The sequence below is a fragment of the Tuber melanosporum genome, assembly GCF_000151645.1.
Source record: "Tuber melanosporum whole genome shotgun sequence assembly, scaffold_2, strain Mel28".
NCBI classification, from domain to species: domain Eukaryota; kingdom Fungi; phylum Ascomycota; class Pezizomycetes; order Pezizales; family Tuberaceae; genus Tuber; species Tuber melanosporum.
In genome coordinates, this window is record NW_003298863.1 from 681,803 (window position 1) to 702,588 (window position 20,786).

A 20,786-nucleotide genomic window follows, 5' to 3' on the forward strand; every position below is an offset into this window, starting at 1 on the left:
ACGATACCTGTTTACCCCCCATGGGTACCCCTTATCTATTGTCAGTGATGCTGACCCCCGCTTTACCGCCAGATTCTGGAAGCAAACCTTGACCTCCCTCGGAATAAACCACATTATGGCTGCCCCAGGACACCATGAGACTAATGGCCAGGCAGAACGAAAAATCCGTGAGGTTAAGACCGGAATTAGGAATATGATCAATGAACGACAAACCAACTGGGAACCAGCCCTTGTTGAGCTTGCGGCATATATCAATGCTGGATTTTCAGATACCTTGGGAATGTCACCATACAAGGCAGTCTTTGGCCGCCAATACCCCCTCCTACCTACAACACTATTCAAGAACTCCTCAGTCCCCGCCTCCGATGACCATCTGAACCGCCACCAAGCAATTCGGAACGATGCCTTCCAAGCTGTTAAGGCTGCCCGATTCCAAAGCACCACTACTGTCCAGAAACGACGACGCAAACATGTCTCCATCCCACCAGGAGACATGCTCACGGTACACAGTAACATGTTCATTACCAATGTCGGACGCAGCAAGAAACTGCAACCCCGCTGGCGAGGACCCTTCAAAGTCATATCCTTTGACGAGCATACAGAGAACTACACTGTCCAGATGGATGGACGCATGTACCGCCGCAATACTGCAGTCTTCCACACCTCAGCAGTTAAGCGATTCCATCCAAATGACGACTCCAAGTTCCCTGGAAGAACCCACTCTCGGCCTGCACCTATCATCATCGATAAGAAGGATGAATGGGAAGTTGAAGAAATCAGAGACCACCGCCTTTGGCATGGAAATGATCAGTTCCTAGTCAAATGGAAAGGATATCCGACGAGTGAAAACAGTTGGGAACCACTCGAAGGTCTAGAGCACGCTATGGATATGGTGAACGGATGGTGGAAAGACAATATGCCGAATAGATCCCTTCCCCCAACAATCAATTACATCACTATATGCTGGACACCCACGATGCCAGAAACTGAGCGATAGCATGCAGAACTCGAAACTAGAGATGGATTTTGGGCACCATACTTTGAATCGGAATTCGAAAGCAGCGATGAGGAGAATCAAGCTATGGAGCAGGCTCTCGACAACATTATCTAGTCACCAATCACCATCCGAATACCATAACGATGTCAAACTATGTGGAGCTCAATGTGAGGCTGCGACAACAGATTGTTGGACTGTTGTTGAACCGCGATGCTATCCAACTTGAAGACTATTTCGAAATTCTCTGGATAGATTACTGTCCTGATTGCGATCATGCTTGGGTTGATGTACAACGCGAATCTGGTATTCGTGACTACTGTGATCTAGATTTCTTTGAGTTTAAGTGTTTCCTTAGGGTTTCTTCCTGCCCCTGGTGTGATACTTATGATGAGGAATTTCTTGCGGAAACTGAAGCCATGAGTTTCTCGGAATCCGCTTTTGATGATTATTAGGTTTTGTTTGTTTTTAAAACAGTTGTTTTGTTTTGGGGAATTTAACCGGTACGGGTACTCGGTTATTGGTTTTGTTTTATGTTTTGTTTTAAGTATCGCTTTGATACTTGGTTTGTTTTAAGTATCGTTTGATACTTAGTTTTGTTTTATGTTTTGTTTTAAGTATATCTTTGATACTTGGTTTGTTTTAAGTATCATTTGATACTTGGTTTTGTTTTATGTTTTGTTTCAAGTATCGCTTTGATACTTAAGAAGTTTTAACAAAGAGTATCGATTGATACCTTTGATTAGTTTCGCTCATGCTAGGCATAAACAGATTTGTGTATTTAAAGACCGCCTGTTTCTACGATAGAAAAGGCAGACTTCGACAGACAGTATTTCAATATACTTGGTTGAACGGTTACTTCTTTGTTTCTCAAGTACACCCTCGAAGCCTCCTTTAGTTCTCAGCTCTCGCCTCTTCTCTGGAAGAGCAGGCCACCTGCCAACTATCGTATTCTTTGCCGATAACGTGAATAGCACCTTGCGAACACGTTATACCGACTGTATTGATGATTGGGAGACCTCTGGAAGAAATGGTGTTATGGTATGGGGGGCAATTTCTGGTAAATTAAAATTCCATCTGATATTCATTTTAAATAAGGTTTCTATTGATTCTTCTACATATACCCAACGAGTACTCGATCCACATTATCTCCTCTTCTGACATCAGACCTGTGAAGATTACGGGTGGACACAGATAGTTGAGGATTGGGCTCCCGGCCATCAGAAATTTGCTATTTGGTACGGGGAACGAAATGGAGTTGATAAGATGATTGTAACGTGTTCCCAGGGTGCTAATCACGTTATCGGTAATAGATACGATAGTTGGCAGATGGCCTGCTCTTCCAGAGAGGAGGCGAGAGCTGAGAACTAAAGGAGGCTTCGAGGGTGTACTGGGGAACAAAGAAGTAACCATTCAACCAAGTATATTGAAATACTGTCTGTCGAAGTCTGCCTTTTCTATCGTAGAAACAGGCGGTCTTTAAATACACAAATCTGTTCATGTCTAGCATGAACGGAACTAATCAAAGGTATCAACCGATACTCTTTGGTAAAACTCCTTAAGTATCAAAGCGATACTTAAAACAAAACATAAAACAAAACCAAGTATCAAACGATACTTAAAACAAACTAAGTATCAAAGCGATACTTAAAATAAAACATAAAACAAAACCAAGTATCAAACGATACTTAAAACAAACCAAGTATCAAAGCGATACTTAAAACAAAACATAAAACAAAACTAATAACCGAGTACCCGTACCGGTTACAAGGAGCAGGAAGAACACTATATAAGGGGGCCAGTACACCTGAGGAGAATAGGTTCTTCACGCTTTATTCTGAGTACCTTTCCTCATCCTTGCTGTCACATCGCCTCAAGCATTTCTTCGTGCCCTCATTGGGCCTTAATGCCAGTAATTCTGGGAGAGATATCTGAGTTCGCTCAGTAGTTCCTGGGGTTCTTGGTGTTAAGGTCTGGTGGTGATGCCTGGCAGATTACTTATTTGCTTCTTGTTTCATCGTCTGATGGTTATCTCACGATGCTGTCACTTCGAGCCCTTTATTGCAGTTGCTCAAGTGCCCCTTTCAGTAAAATATCTATGGCTTTCTGTCTATTGTCTACCCGCAGGTTGCGTGTTCGATTGGGTGGATGGAATATTGTGTTTGGGTTCATTACCCATGTCATTCTTTGTGCAAGCTCATATTTGTATTGGGTTTTAACGGAGTCCTTAGTTCTCAAAATGCAAAACGCCCTTGTGTTAGATTGATGACCTTCCCAAGTATCACCTCATCATACCAATCGCATCATTTCTTTCATGGCAGGATGCTAACCACGCGGCCCATCCTCATTACGTTACATTTCCATGGTCAGAATCCTACAATGTTATTTATCACCATTCTCTTAGAGCGTTTGTCCTTGTGGCATTTAGGGTGGTTCTGTCAGGTATCACCTCCTCACCTCGGTAGGGATGGCTTTGACCCTGAAAGACTCTACCCCATGGTACAGCTTTTACGCTTATCCGGGGTGGTGTGGGACAGTTGACTGCCAGACACTCACATTGTCTGTGTGTATGGGTAGTTCAGTTGTGGATTGTGGTTGGCGGCTTTACCTATTGCCAGTGGGGCCTACCTTCTATTTGTCCGCTTCTGTTGGTTCACCTTCCCCCTCCCTGTCGCATCTGTTGGGGGTTCCTCTTTCCCATCTGTTGGTCAGTGCCTATTGTCGGACCCATCGGGCTAGTCTTGGCTGGCTCTGCTTATGATTTCCTGGCTCGGTTGGACTTTGGTTCAGGTGGGTTAGATGGTATGGCTGATGCCGGTATCTTCGGGAATTGGTGCTGCCTCCTTTGTGGCTCCCCGCTTTGGCTGGTAGGCCTCTCCTCTACTATTTGCTACTGAGGGGTGGGACTCTATTGGTGCGGCCAAGACCAGTAGCTACCTGATTGGTTCCGATATTGGCTGTCCTGTGGTTGTCGGATGGTTGATCTGTCTGAGAGGCTGAGGGAACTGGATGGGTCTTGTGGTGTCTGGTGTGTGGGGCTTAGGGGGGCTGATTGGGGGGGGAGAGGTACCTGCAAGCACCGGTCAGGTGTGCGTCAGGTTGAGCGATGTCTAATTAAGTGTTTCCTGCCTGCTTGGACTGCTAGGTGAAGCTGCTCAGTGCTGCAAAGCTCCCCAGTAACATGGCCTGGCTGATGGCCACCTGTGCAAATAGTGGATTTCCACCACCTGGTTGGTCTTATTTGCATCTTGCATGCTGGGTTTTGTGGTATAACCGGTACGGGTACTCGGTTATTGGTTTTGTTTTATGTTTTGTTTTAAGTATCGCTTTGATACTTAGTTTGTTTTAAGTATCGTTTGATACTTGGTTTTGTATTATGTTTTGTTTTAAAAGTATCGCTTTGATACTTAAGGAGTTTTACCAAAGTGTATCGATTGATACCTTTGTTCAGTTTCGTTCATGCTAGGCATGAACAGATTTGTGTATTTAAAGACCGCCTGTTTCTACGATAGAAAAGGCAGACTTCGACAGACAGTATTTCAATATACTTGGTTGAACGGTTACTTCTTTGTTTTCCAGTATACCCTCGAATCCTCCTTTAGTTCTCAGCTCTCACCTCCTCTCTGGAAGAGCAGGCCACCTGCCAACTATCGTATCTATTACCGATAACGTGATTAGCACCTTGCGAACACGTTACATGTGGAGTCTGTTTGCTTTCTTTGGTTTGATTGTAGGTATGGCAGGAGGAGGCAAGGTACCACAGGTGGGAGATAGGCCCCAATGACCTTCTTGGTCTGTCACCACCTCTATGTATTTTATTTCTTTGTAGGGTTTTTGTCTAGGAGACAGGTAGCGGGCACAGGTCCTCCCTACCGATACTCTGTTCGGAGGCAATTGGCAAAGTGGAGTCATTGGGTTGATGGCCTGGCATGCGGGTGTGAGAGGTAGACAGGTTGGTTGCATCCTTCTTGCCATTGTGTCACCTGTAGGTGTAGATTGTTTGGTTTGGTTTTCTGCTATGGTGGGGGTATTGCGGGACAATATTTAGACCGGGTGGTAGTGTTTTTATGTTTTTTGGATGAGGAACCTAGTTGGGTTGGTCTTTTGCTCGGCTTCTGCTACGCTTAGTGCTTGTTCACTTCATACCAGAGGAGCTATGGACTTGGACTGGGAAGGGCGCTTGGTTGTTTGATAGTCTTGTAATTAGTTTCCGTGTGGGCATGACTCGAGGATGGCAGGTGTAGCGCTGTAGACTTAGTTAGCGTAGGATTAGTGGTATACCGGTTAGCAGCATCCCTGTGCCGGTGCGGGCTCCTCATATGCCAGTGTTGGCGGTACAATTTTAAATAAAATTTGATTAAATTCTAAGTACTTTTCCTACTTATTACTTTAATGAATAGAAAAATACCTTTACGCTCTTTATCATTATCACGATCTTTAATATTGTTATATAAAGAAAGCTCTTCAAAGAGAAGAGTTAGAGAAAGCTTAAAATAGGCATTCCTGGTAGAAGACAAGGGTCTTCTACTATCGGTAATGTAGCCATAGGCCTAGCACTATTGGAAGTTAAGAAGAAGAAGAAGAAGAAGAGAGGTATCGTTCCCCATTGCCAAGAACTAATCATCTGAAGGGGGATCATTACACTAAGTATCTGTTACCTTTCCTTTGCAGAATTATGTTAAGTATATTCCAGATGCAGGTTTTTGTACATCTACTTTCTTCAAGAGAAGGTAGTGAGCAAGCGTTGTTGTCCATCAATCAAATGCTTTAGGATTGAGGCTCTTCACTTCTCCTGTTAACTGGGGTGGTAGGTTGAGCTTGAGTTCAGGTATGTCAGGTAATTCATGATCTTCTTCTTCTTCTGGTCTTGTACTTGATTTTCTACCTCCTGAAGGTCCTCCTCCTGTACTAGCTATATCTGATTAGCTACTGGATTCAGAGTTATTCAGTGATTCAAAAGTAGGTTTCTTTGCTGGCGAAGGGGGGGTTCTCCTGGGGGTTGTAGGGCTTCTGTATTTGTATGTTCTTCTGGCTCTTTAGTAGAGTGTCGAGGTTGTTTCTTTCTTGAAAGGTCTGTCTCTGGGATCTGCTTCCCACTTCTGATCATCAATGACTCTATTTTGGGGTTGAGACAAAGCTAAATGTACAGTGATTCTGCTGCTTCTCTCCGCTAGCACTCTGAGGTAGAATCACGATAGATTGATTAGGCCTAAATCCAGTGACAGGTTCTTAACTATTTGCTAAGGTTAAAAAAAGTGTAATGTGTTCGCAACGTACTAATCACACTATCTGAAATAGGTACAATTGTTGTCAGGTAGCCTCTTCTTCCAGAGAGGAGGCGAGAACTGAAAACTAAACAAGGATTCAATGGTGTACTGAGAAATTGTACAAAGAAGTAACAGTTCAATCAAGTATATGAAATACTGTCTCTCAAAGTCTGCCTTTTCTATCATGGAAACAGGCAGTCTTTAAATATACAACTTTGTTCATGTCTAGCATGAATGAAACTAATCAAAAGTATCAAGCGATACACTTTGGTAAAACAGCTTAAGTATCAAAATAATACTTAAAACAAAACATAAAACAAAACCAAGTATCAAATAATATTTAAAACAAACCAAGTATTAAAGCAATACTTAAAATACAACATAAATCAAAACTAAGTATCAAAGCAATACTTAAAACCAACCAAGTATCAAAGCGATACTTAAAACAATCTATAAAACAAAACCAAGTATCAAACGATATTTAAAACAAACTAAGTATCAAAGTGATACTTAAAACAAAATATAAAACAAAACCAATAACCAAGTAATCTTTTGTTTTCATACCTGTTCCTTGTTTCTGGTTCAAAAACCTTTTGTAAATACACCAAACAGATAATACTATTATTGAATTCCTTTGCAGCATGTCCATACCTGAACTCAATTTCTTTTTTTGTTTTGTACCAGCCTGTAAGTTGATTTTCACAGTGATATATCATCAAAGACATCAAAACAAAAACCATCTGTAGTTACTGCTTCAATGACAGTACATAACTCACGAACTCTCTGCTCTTTGTATACAGAAGGTGTTCGAATCCTCCTTGTAATTCGTTTGACTGCCCATTCTACTCCAAGTTGGTATCCTTTTTCATCTAAATTGTACATATTACGAGGTGCAATCCTGTACTTGGCTATTGCTTCCTTCAACTATTTTTTTTAAAACAAAATATTAGCTTCTATTATTGTGTAATTAAATATTATTTACTATTAGTATAAGTTATAGTAGTCATACCTTCGCAAAACAATTATCTATAATATCTCAACTAGTAGCATTTGCCTGTGAACTGGTAATGGTTTTGACATAGATATACTGAATTGAGAGATGCCGATCCAGAAACCAGTGCAACCAGTATTGACCAAGTTGGTGATCAGGAACTCTGCAGTGTAACAGGGCACGGGCAAGTCAATAAAAAGTATTTCTATTTGCTGGAATATTGCAGTCATCCAGAAATTCCAAGCACCTAATTAAAGTCCTTTCCTTGGAAACGGTTAACATTTGTGCCTATTCTGCTGCTAGCTGTACCATCTTTGTTGGCTTTTTAATACGCTGCTGGAGGGTTGCTTCTGATACTTGAAAGGCTGTTGCAATTCTCAATACAACTGGCTTTTTCTTTCTGTTCAGGTCTTTCTGGTACTGTTCCAACTCTGCATGATAATGGCTAAGAGCTAAATCTAATCACTCGGGAGTGGAATAATCTCGTATATGGTCAATTTCCAGGACTCTAGCAGGCTCGGACTCTTATGATAAAAGAAAAGAAATTGGAGCAAACATTTTGTTGACTTTTTGATTTTGAGATATAAAGTATTTCCCTCATACTTAATTCCTATTCTTTTCCTTTATTCAATGTACCTTCTGACCCAACACAACAGAAACCCCTACCCACTCCAATCTTCTACCTTTGATGTTTTACCTCTATGGTGACATTTTCTCATTGGACATTTTCTTCACCTTTCTCTACTATTTTGTCCTTTCACATATGAGCTTAACTGGGTATACCATATGCCAAGATCCAATGTGCACGGATCTACTTTATATTCCAATTTGGCTTAGCTATCCTGTCCCCCCCTGTTCGTCACGGCCTGGTATTCGTCACGGCCCCGTCGGCGACTGTATTCAAGCGGCGAGCTCCCCCCATCTCACATACCGTAGGAATATTTAAGGTTTCAGTTGAGCAGATATTTTTTGAAACAGTTGAGACAACAGCGGACAAACGAATAAGAAACCAGATACACGCTCTCCCAAGCTCCCGCCAGCCCCCCATCTCCCCCCAAGAGTTCCCAGACCACCACCAACCACACCACCCAAACCGCAGGCCGCATCTCCCACTCCCTACTCCTCCAGTGGCTCACAGTCAGCTTTAACTACAATTTCAAGCAAGAGTTAGTCAAAGTTCACTTACAATATCCGTATTAAGATTCAAAATCTCGTCTTAGAGCGCAGCAGTCCAGACATCATCGTAATAGTCTCTAAGATCCTGTATCGTGAATGTAAAATCCCCCTCGCCTCGGTCAAGGTCTGGTGCGCGAAGGAACACTTTTTCGAATCCGAGCACCAATGCACCTCCCCTAACACGATGAGCGTCGATTTTGGCTAAACCTTTGATGGTCGGTCTGGTTGCCGCGGGACTAGGGTGGGCTCGTGTAACGCGGGAATTGTTTAAGGGTTCCAGTTCCCACTGTTCGATACGGATTGTTCTGGCAGCCTTGGATACAAAAAAGAGAAGAGAGATTTTAACGTTTCCTCTCGAGTTAGCAAGCCACCAGCGAGCGTCGACCTTCAAGCGCTGAGGGGATTCCGAAACACCAGATTCCAAGATGACTGTCGGCCAATCATTTACACGAGGGCGAGCCAAACGCGGCTTGAATCCCCCATCCGCTTCCTTTTTGCTTGAAGTGCCTTCATAAGTTGTACGACCCACACTGGGAAGCGCACGTCTCAATCCCATCTGGGTTACCTTTTCCATCAGGGCGGATACAAACGCCTCGGTAGCGAACTCGTGAGGTCCACTCGGAATAACTTTGACGATCAATGTTTTCGGATCATTGAGATACATAAAGCGTAATCTCTTATAACTTGTGTCACGGATGTTCTCAATAATTGCAAGTTGGGCTTGCATCACGGGGGAAAATATCAGGTAGGGGCATTGGGATTCGTCAGCCCCACCCGAACTTAATTCGCCGGCTCGGGAATCGATGGCCCCTGTGAACGAGTCACTATTGCGATATTCCAGGTGTTCCGCATCCTCTAACCCTTCGGTGAGATAATAATCTGTGTCAAGTCCAATAGGCTCCCAGGGTTGGGGGGCGGCGGGGGCTGCAGAGTCACCCACTTGCTGGGCAGGCACGGCAGACATTCTTTCGGAAAGTTGGTGGTTGACTCGGATATAGAAGAAAGTGATGCCGCTTAGGTGGTATAAGTATCAAAGGCTGTGGTTAGTCGGGTTTTAGGGCTGCGAGAAGCGTGTGTGTTACTTTGCAGGATGGATGCAAGTGATTGCTCGTTGGCACTCAAGTTCGTTGTAGTCCTATTATTATTTAGTGGTGTTTGGCCCGCAGTTTGCGATTTTCATCGTGATTTGAGTTCAGGTCTTGGCAGGTTTAACTTCGATTATTACTTTTATTAGTCTTCTACCCAGTTCAATATAAAAGAATAATCTAAGTTAAAGTTGTAAAAGCCTGATCTCAAATTGCGATTTGAAATCATAAGTGGAATGCCAAACACCCCCTTAGTCACGTGATGCCTGTTGGAAATATCACACATCAGACGAGTTTTACCCCTGAGAAAATGTATAAACGCCCCCCCCCTTTCGACAGTGACAAAGGTTAATACCTGTAGGTCTTAGGGACTACTGTAAACTTACTGTAAACTCTTGGTATGATACATTGAGGCCCAAGACCATGTGGGTTCCCCTTCTATACCTAGTTATGAATTTTGATTGACAAAATTAGGTATGGCCAAACCTGCTGCTCTGTCGGTCCTAAGCTTTCAGAATTATGGCGTTTGCCAGGTTTCATCTACCGAATTCGATGTTTGTGCCGAACGCGCCCCCGGAATATGACTTTCCTGGGTGTTTTCCTTGAACATGTGTCTCCCTATCCGTTGGCGCCCTACAAGGCGAGTCTCTTGTTGGTACTGTACTCTGGTTCACGCACCTTTTTTGGTACACCATGGCGGTATTCGTGTTTTCCCTATGGAACCCGTCCTTGCTACTAAGGGCCTTGCCAAGAAGGCCGACTACTGGAAGATTAAGAAGGAATTGGCAGAGCTTGAGATCATTCCCGTTATCAGGACCTCTTCATACGGAGAGTTGACGGCCGAGTTCCTAGTTAAGAAGGTGAAGATCAATTCACTGAAGGATGCCAAGCAATTGGTTGAGGCCAAGGAGCTTGCATATAAGGAAGCTTTCTATCAGGGGACTTCGCTCATTGGTGACTTCAAGGGTGAAAAGGTTGAGAAGGTCAGGCCTAAATTTTGTGAGATCTTGTTGAGCAAGAAAGAGGCACCCGTTTACAGTGAAGTAGAGGGCCGCGTTATTTTACGCTCCGGAGACACCCACGTTGTGGCTCTTTGCGATCAGTGGTATCTTGACTACGGAGAGACCGAGCTGAAGAGGGGAGGTTGAGAAATTGGTTGGCAGTGAATTCCATACGTTCCACGAGTAGACAAAGAACGGCCTTTATGGCGAACCTTGCTTGGCTAAACCTGTGGGCCTGTGCGCGCTCTTGGGTCTCGGAAGTAAGCTTCCATGGGATTATAAAAAACTCCTTGTGGAGAGTTTATCGGATTCGACTATCTACATGGCATACTATTACCCACTTCCTACATACATTTATTGGTGGTGTTAGTATTGGCCCCGCCGGTATCACACCTGAGAAGATAGCCGATGAGGTTTAGGACTATATCTCTACTCGCCGTAATCTCTCCAGGGAGGAAGTTAAGGGGTCCGGCCTCTTGGAGGAATGGCTCAAAAAACTACGCAGAGATTTTGAATACTTTTACCCTCTTGATGTCTGTGTTTCGGGCAAGGATCCTATCCAGAACCACTTGACCTTGTACATTTATACAGAGCCTTTCCCGCCAGAATACTGGCCCCAGGGGGTCCGTGCGAATGGCCACTCGATGCTAAATGGTGAAAAGATGAGCAAGCATACTGGTAACTTCCTGACTCTTGAGGAGATGGTAAAGAAGTATGGCGCCAATGCTGATAGAATTGCTTTTGCTGATGCTAACGACGGCGCTGATGGTGCGAATTTTGAGGAGAATTTTTGTTTTGCCCTTCTAATACGTGATACGGTGGCTAATCGCTCTAGGTCGCTAATGCGACAATCCTTCGTTTGTACACTCTGAAGGGATTGTGCTAAAATATGGTCTACGATGCCGAAGCCGGTAAGCTCGGAGGCGGGTCAAAAGACACCTTCTGGTACCTTGTTTTTGAAAATGAAATGAACCAATTGATTGAGCAAACTCGTGAACATTACGAGAGGTAAATATCCTCCACCTCCCCTTTCTCCTCCATACTCCATCACTCGCTAACCAGCTCATCCCAACATATGATAGCACATCTTACAAACTCTCCCTAAAAACCGGCTTTTACGAACCCCCAGGCCATGTGCGACACCTACCGCGAAGCGGCCGACACCATCCGCAAACACAAGGACCTGATATGGCGCTTTGTCGAAGCCCAAGCCTTACTGATCACCCCCTCCGCTCCCCACTGCGCAGACTACATCTACCGCGAAGTCCTCCGGAAGCCGATGAGAGTTCAAAACGCCCTCTTCCCGACTCCAGTGCGCCAGTATCCACCGAAATCACCGCCGCCGGCACCTACATGCTCACAATAACCTCAAACATAACCTCGACCGAATCCACGCAAGCCAAGTGCAAAGTGAAGGGTAAATCCGTTGCCTATGACACCAACAGGCCCAAGCGTCTCATCATCTCCGTTGCTAGCGCACCTGTCCTAGCAGGAAATGAATATTGACCTCATCCGGGAGACCTTCGACACACCCACGCTACCCACAGCGATATAGTATCGACCACGCGCATCTCGGGGGTGGGCGTGGCGAAGAAAGTTATGCACTTCGTGCAGGGTATCAAGCACAGGCCTCGGGAGGAGCCGTACGAGAGGGTTTTCGATAGGATTTGGTGTTTGGTAAAGTCGCCGTGCTCAAGGAGGTCATTGCTGGGATCGGCAAGACAACTGGGGGGGTTGAGGTTAGGGCTGCGGTTATTGGGGAGAATGGGAAGGGGAAGAGGGTTGATGGCGGTGGTGAAGAGAAAGTGGACGTTCCGATTATGGCTGAGTGCGCAGAACTCGGGAATCCGAAGTTTGAGTTTGAGAACGTTTAGTTTAGGAATACATGGTATATCACTCGGCAGAATGTTGAAATATGGATTTCTAAAATGGGCTTCCTTTTTTACGCATGATAAAAAGAAAAAGGAAAGAAAAAAACATGGTTGATACTACGGTCTAAGTAACTATTGACTGTGAAATTCTCAAGTGTGACTCAGTGAGCTGACGTCTACAATTTATGGTAAAATCCCCCTCAGGAAAAACAACCACCCACTCAATCAATCAACACCAATATAATAAAAACTCTCAACCAAAGAGCGCGGCATGATACAAATTCTATTCTCACGAAAACCCAACCAACCTAACCCCCCCCCCACTTCTCCAGACCCCTTCCATTCCCTTTCGCCTCACCACCTGAATTTCACAGCACACACCTCATCCCTTTTGCAACAATCGAAAAACAAAAAGTCCCACCTCCTAAGAAGCCAAACCGCCATCCAAAATCCCCAACACGCACGGAAAGTGACGGCGGGTATTTTAAATAGGGCAGGGCAGTCATCGCCCCCTGGCGCGGGGGTTGTGATGGTGGTGTTGGGGTTGACTTGCTGTCTTCTCTTGATGTACTTGATAATGAGGAACGTAGACTCCCAGGGGATTCACCTTGCTCTCCTAGCTTGAAAATTACCCCGTTGGCGTTTGTGCAATCTTGAAGTACAAGATCGTTCAGATTCTCCATACTCAAGAGTCTCCCGGAATGTCACTAATCGTTAAAGTAGAAGTGGGCATAAACCTGGGCCTGTGTTTTGTGGCTGCCGGTTTTTGCGTTCTCTGCTGGATTCCTGGGTCGGGGGAGCGGTCTGGCACCAGTAGCCGGTGCTAACGCGGCCGGCTTGTGGGGGCGTTACCTGCTGATTGTCTCGCCAAGGTGCTGCAAGCTCCTTTCAGAACAGACCTGAGCCGGCCTAAGACCATGCAAGTGGTAATAATCGTTCTTCCGCATCTTTTCCAGGAGATAACCCAACGAGGACATAGTGTTGAGCACTGGTGGCCGTGGGTCGGGATGGATATACGAACTTAGTATTAATTAAAGTCTGGACGTTTTTAAACGCCAAAGCTCCGTCGAGCAGGATCGGTAGCTGCCCTTCCACGCACCCCCACCTATGAGATTAGTCTTGTAGAGACCTTTCTGAAGGGAGGGCCGGACAATGGGATAAACCTGAAAAAAGAAAAAATTGGTGCACTCTGCCAGCTCCCGCCCAACCGTAGCCATACCCCAATATCCAATTTTATTCCACCTCAAGTGTCCTAAGTTCTCAACAATACGCAAGTAAGATTTCCGTGGAGTGCATCCCATGAGATCTATGCTAAATGTGAAGGAGTTCGGGACTTCATCGGAGTCGCAGATCCTTGGGTACTAATTCCACCACAAATATATCGAGGGATAGAATGCCGAGTAAGCTTCATGATGGAACCTTCTGTCGATTGGACAAATCTCTGTAAAGCTGTGGCTGCTCGCACAGTATTTGACTATGAGGTGGAGAATCTCGGGAGGGAAATCGTCCAAATCTAAGCGGGGCGCCGAGCATGGGGGAAAGGGTGGGGGTGGTAAATTTCCGGGTAATTAGATTGCTCTGAAGATGACATAAGATCTAATAATTAGTGGGGGGTGGGGGGAGCTTGTTTGTAGTTTGAGCTGATGAGAGTTAGGAAGTAGGAGAAGTGATGAAGAGACAGGGGGAGAAATCAAATGGAGTGCCAGTCTTTGGGTAAGTGCTTGGATGCTTTCGCAGCCACCAATGGATGAGAGCTTTGGCACTCCTGCATTGCGAACTTCATATAAGGGGAGGGCCGAGTGATTCATGATGATCCCCTCATCAATCTTTCGGATACCTTCCTCCGAGCCTCCTTCAGACGAAGGGGAAAACAACCTCAAGTAGTATCTCCCTAGGCATATCTACCACCCCCTTCACGGAAAACACTTCAACATCACACTCATCTTGCCCTAAAGTATAAGTCTTGGCACTTAAGCGAGCACAGCCACATGTAACACTTTCATTTCAGCCCCGTGCAGGTTTTGGACCTCTTGAACCATACAGCGAGAGAAAGTGGCGGCAAGGGATCCAGCCACATGTCTAGCCCTTCTCACATAATCTTGTATGATAGTCCAACTCTTCATGTCTACTGCAATAGGTCTCTGACAACAGGCTAGCAATGTCCCTATTGAAGGAATCTGGTATCTATTAATTAATGTTTCGTGCCAGAATCTACATCGCACAGGACAGGCATATTCATCAACCGAGCAGAAAGCCCCTCCCTCTTATTGTGCACATCAAAGCAGCCACGCCAAGAATCACCTGTCTTTAGTATATTAATTTTCGTCTCTTTATATAACTTGTGCCAATACTACACCGATTCCACTCATGGTCTTTGATAGGCCAGTCATAGGCCTCCACTCCTATAACTTTAGGATTGAAACTATGAGTACATCATACAATATGACTTTCCTGTCCCTTGGGCTTAATATTATACCTTCAATTGCATAGTTAGGATCTTTGTAGTAGAGTCGCGATGGGTGGTATGCCGCTTCTGCGGGCATGTCTGTGGGAGGCATTCACAGTATGCTCAGGAACTAGAATTAACATTTGACATCAATCAGAGTATCCGCATCCGTACTGAGTGCTGCGGCACACTTCCCGGGCATATTTGTGTTACTGACATACCTGCTGAGGGGACATCCCATCCGTGGTGACTCTATCCTGCAAGAGTGTTGGACGGAAATGTTTCTTGGCTGCCACCGCATATTTCCCTTATCATCAACGACTTCACAACCCTAACCCTCTTGGCCTATCAACTACTCCGACGCCTCTATGTTTGACTACCGGTTAGTCCTACACATTAAACACCACATGCGACAACATCTGCGACAACACCTGCGACGACTCCATGCGAAGGCCTTACCCCTATCATATGGAAATACCGAAAGTCCTCGGTCATACTCTGAACTTTATCCTCGGTCAGAACATACCCTCGGTCGAATTGTCTTATCCTCAGCTGAAGCAGAACAATGGGTGTTAGTGAAATTGAACGTGACGGAGAACACGGCATACTCTGGAAGTATGTGGAAGTGTATCGGCATGATCCAGAGAAGGACAAAAGGTAGATTGTTTTCCCTTTGTTAGTCGTTTTCGTTTATCATCCAATCTGTCTCTCTTTCCTCCGTTACCTGTATTTGGGTCATATCAGTCTTTCCATTTGTTATTCCCTATTTTCTTCGTGAGAATATTTCTCCGGTTAGGATATTCAAATTCGATCTTTACATCTTTTCCCTGCCATTCAATTGGAGTCAACAGTGTCCAAATCGCTGCCGTAAACCTTGTTGTTGAAAAAAGAGTGCATAAGTCGGTTGGATGTGGCACTGCCTTTTCTCCCGAACCTCCACCAGAGAAGTTTGCTAAATCACTGGCCTCATCAACGCCCACAGCGCCGTATTCGATAATCCGACTTTTCCAGCATTATCAAATCTTCAAGTTCTTTCTCTATCCGTGCTTCCAACTCGCCAATAGTGGACAACCCGGATTCAGTTACTGCGCAACAAAGTAAGTTAACCCACGACATCCAGTCCCCCGCCCCCCCCCACCTTGCTCCCCATGAGATACCTACCTCCCGGGAGCTGCTGCAGGAGGAGCCTCCGACTTCGTGCAACAAGATCGGTCACTGGAACCTCTCTTATATGAACCGGACAGTGTTCCCAACCGTCTGGGTCGCTCTACAGTGCCCTGGTAAGTTATAGACTTATAGTCCCGGGCGTCCCGGGCCGGGTGGGTGAGGACGGCAGGGCATGGCGTCCGTCATTCATAAATAGGGCCGTCCAAAAGGTTGACGCCCGGGTACCGCAGTCTTAGAACAAATGGCATATCTGGCGGTTATCTGCAGCCCCCGGTCATTACCTGCAGCCCTGGCCTTCATCCGCCGGCACCAGTAGAAACCTGGCACATCCCACCCCCTGAGGAACCTACAAGGCCCTCCCGTCCGTCCCGGGCAGTGGTCTGGAAGGAAGCCAAGATGCCAGCCAGTCCCGGGCATCCACCCATGCACTGCCGTCCGCCCGGTCCGCAGCCAAGGACGGACGGACTGGACGCTTGGGTTCACTGGAACCGGATGCCCAATTGAACCAAAGGTATGAGGATCTAGAAGCGAAACTTGAAGCCAAGTTTTATAGCAGGTTATTGGAAGTTCAAGCGGAGTGGTATCAAAGGTATGGGAACAAAAGCAAACAGATTCTGGAGAAATCGGTAAATATTTCCCGACTTGAGGTTTGTTTCTCGCACCCTGATTCTTCCTTTGCTAATTGGTTTATAGATGGCGGTTCGGAATGCGAATATCGCAAACATGAAATTGTCCGGTAACTTCAACTTCCGTGGAGCGTTAGGTAGACGATGGGGGCCCCAATCTGTTTAGGTGGTACTAATATTCAGCTGCCGAGAGAATTGTGGAGCACGCAAAAGTGCTTATGTTCAAAGGCCAATACCCTTTCGGTGTTGTGTGGTGATGTGTACGGGCAACAACCTAAGATGTGTGTGTGGGGGAATTGAGGGTTGGTAATCTGAAGGATGAGGGTAAACAGTTCAGTGTTCCCAACCGTCCCGGGCAAGGTGGGTATGGACGGCAGGGCACGGCGTCTGTCCTTCCCGAAGACGGCCGTCCTGGGCGGTAACGCCCGGGCCCGCCAGTCTTAGCCCAAATGGGATCTTCCGGCAGTCAACTGCAGGGCCCGACTGTCATCCGCAGGGGCTGGCGATCATCTGTAGGGCGTGATTGCCACCCACAGGGTCCTAATGTCGTCTGCCGGCACGTGGGTCCTCCATGGAGTCCCTTCGGTATCTCGCACAATATTCCCTAATTGATGGTTATCTCGTAATATTAGCGGTTATTTCACACCGGAGATGTATTTACAAAGGAATTGAGAAGAATGTTTTGGTTTCAACACAGAAGCGATGAATAAATAATCATAGATTTTACGAAAGAATCCAAGTAACCTAATGTACCAGAATCATCCCATTCCAAGTTCTCCCTTTGTTATTACTCCAAGAAGCTTTCTTTTGACAAATTTGTCCGAATAGTTATCACATTGCTTGCATAGTAGCAAAGGAACCGTAAATCCTATTGTTGAAAACTTACCATATTCGGAATAAATCATATATGCGAGATACCTGCAGGGCCCGGCCGGGCGTCCCGGGCAGAGCTTAGGACGGACCCCGGGACGGGCGTCCGTCCAGGGTAGGGTCCCGGGAACTGGCGTCCGTCCCGTCCAAAGCCAAGGACGGACGGACTGGAAGCTTGGGAACACTGGACTTGAGTGCTGAGTTGGGCGATGGTGAGAGTAGGGACACTGGTGGCGTGGAGGATATTCCACCCCAATTGTTTTTTATCCATTATCAAAAAGATGTTACGCAGGTACATTAGCAGAAGGTGGTTATTGGGACTGGGGGTGAAGGGTGAAGGGTGCTCTCTCCTTCCATATATATCATTGCTTGGAGAGTTCTCCTCGGCCAGTGTTTTCAAGCCTATCAGCGTCTAAGCTTATGGTCGGGGGGTTCTTGAGGAGCAGGAATAGCCCACGCGGCATCATTTTTTACATGTCGCAAAAAGATTCTCTCGCTTGTTTTCGATATACTTTTGGTCAATCTCTAGAATAAATGGTTGTGGAGGTAATATTCTTGTTTGTCCTGTGAACTGTGCGCTGTAGTGATGGAACCATTCGATGTATCATATATAAAGAAAACCAATATCACCAATATTACCTTAGCAGATTTTAGTCAGCCACTCTTGCCACTAGGCGTCTAGAGGAGGCGGTGCAAATTGGCCTTTGTTGTACGAAGGGTGTAGGGGAAAGTCTGGCGAACGTGGCGGTGCATGTGGCGGTGCATTCATAGGATCGAGCTCTTAGATACAATACAAACTAGTAATGGGTAGGACCACCATTTGCATCAATAACAGCTTGCAACCGTTCCGGCATGCTTCTAATAAGACTCTCCAAAAAGTCAACTGCTACAGAATCCCAAATAATCTGTAGAGCTATCTTTAGTGGCACTAATTCCTCAATCCTTCCTCATTGTTCTTCCAACTCACATTCCATCCATCCCCAACCCTTTTCTATCAGATTAAGATCAGGGGATTGGGGAGGCCAATCCATCATTGTAACCGGTACGGGTACTCGGTTATTGGTTTTGTTTTATGTTTTGTTTTAAGTATCGCTTTGATACTTGGTTTGTTTTAAGTATCGTTTGATACTTGGTTTTGTTTTATGTTTTGTTTTAAGTATCGCTTTGATACTTGGTTTGTTTTAAGTATCGTTTGATACTTGGTTTTGGTTTATGTTTTGTTTTAAGTATCGCTTTGATACTTGGTTTGTTTTAAGTATCATTTGATACTTGGTTTTGTTTTATGTTTTGTTTTAAGTATCGCTTTGATACTTGGTTTGTTTTAAGTATTGTTTGATACTTGGTTTTGTTTTACGTTTTGTTTTAAGTATCGCTTTGATACTTAAGGAGTTTTACCAAAGAGTATCAGTTGATACCTTTGATTAGTTTCGTTCATGCTAGACATGAACAGATTTGTGTATTTAAAGACCGCCTGTTTCTACGATAGAAAAGGCAGACTTCGACAGACAGTATTTCAATATACTTGGTTGAACGGTTACTTCTTTGTTCCCCAGTACACCCTCGAAGCCTCCTTTAGTTCTCAGCTCTCGCCTCCTCTCTGGAAGAGCAGGCCATTTGCCAACTATCATATCTATTACCGATAACGTGATTAGCATCCTGCGAACACGTTACATTTTTTTAACCTCAGCAAGTGGTTAAGAACCTGTCCCCGGATTTAGGCCTGATCAACCTATCGATATCCACCTCAGAACGCTAGCGGAGAGAAGCGGCAGAATCACAGCACATTCGGCTTCATCTCAAACCCAAGATAGAGTCTTTGACGACCAGGAGTGGGAAGCAGATCCCACGGCAAGACATTATAGGAAAGAAACAACCCCGGCGCTCTGCTAAGGAGCCAGGCGATCCTGCAAACACGGAAGATACACAACCTCCAGGAGAATTCCCTTCTACTCCAGCAAAAAAGCCTTCCTTTGAATCTCCAATCGACTCCGAATCCAGTAGCGAATCAGATATGGCTAGCGCAGGAGGAGGGCCCTCTGGAGGAGGGAAATCGCGGGCAAGGCCTGAAGAAGAGGAGGTACCCGCAGCATTTGAACCCCCTAAGTTTAAACTCCACCTCCCAGCGAAGTTCACAGGAGAAGGAAAGGACCTCAAACCTGAAGCATTTGACCGATGGGCAACAGAACTCTCACACTTCCTACTATTACAAGGAAAAGATGTGGAAGACCCTACAACTGGACTTATCATTAGATCATGCTGCGAAGGAAAGGCAACCGACGCATACCACCAATGCTATAAGGATTTCGGCGGGAATGTAAGATTAAGAGGAACTACAGTTATCGACTACCTGAAAGCACGATTCCAATCCTCTATAACCAACGACCTCCTATACAACAAATTCAACCAGCTCCAGCAAGTTAACGGAACGCATGTCAAGCCGATCACCGATGTGGCTACGGACCTAATAATGTATAAGGACTAGATGGAGAGAGAAAGTATCTCCAAATACATCCTGAAGCGATGATTCTACGACACCATGCACCCTTCCCTCCGGCGAGAAGTAGAACCACTCGAGGAAGACGGCGATGATATTGCAGTAATTATTGCAAGAGCAGAACGAAAGGACGCCATTCTCCATGAGACCAAGGCCTATAAAACACAGACATCCTCTAGTAGGAACAGCCAGCCACGACACAAAGCCTCCAGCAACTCTGAAGACAATACCCCGCGGGTTTTCAAGAAGAAAACAAAATCCTCCAAAGAATCGAGATGGCAAAAGGGAGAATGTTTTGAATGTGGAAAAACAGGACACATGGCAAAGAACTGTCCTACGAAGAAAGGAAAAGGAAAGGCAATTAAGCAAGAGGCGTCGGCCATCAATGTTGAAAGCGATAACGCCCAATCCAGTAAATATGAAGAGATCCATATCGGATACAGCGATGTGGAATGCAACAGTGTTCGACCTCCAGCTACATTCAAAGCACATACCGCCCTGGAAGGTACTATCCTGATCAATGGCAAAAGGGCCCGAATCCTATTCGACACTGGTGCAATCGGAAGAGATATGATCAGTAATGCCTTTGTCTCTGTCCATGGACTCCCAACTCGAGACCTTAACCAACCCATACCAGTCAATATGGCAGTAAAAGGATCATGATCCACAAGCCATAAAACCTGCAGTGCGACCATACAACTTGATTCTGCAGTCCTACCCCCCCAGGAAATGCTAGTTGGAAACTTAGCCAAATATGATGCCCTAATAGGCATGCTATTCCTGAATCACCACAAAGCT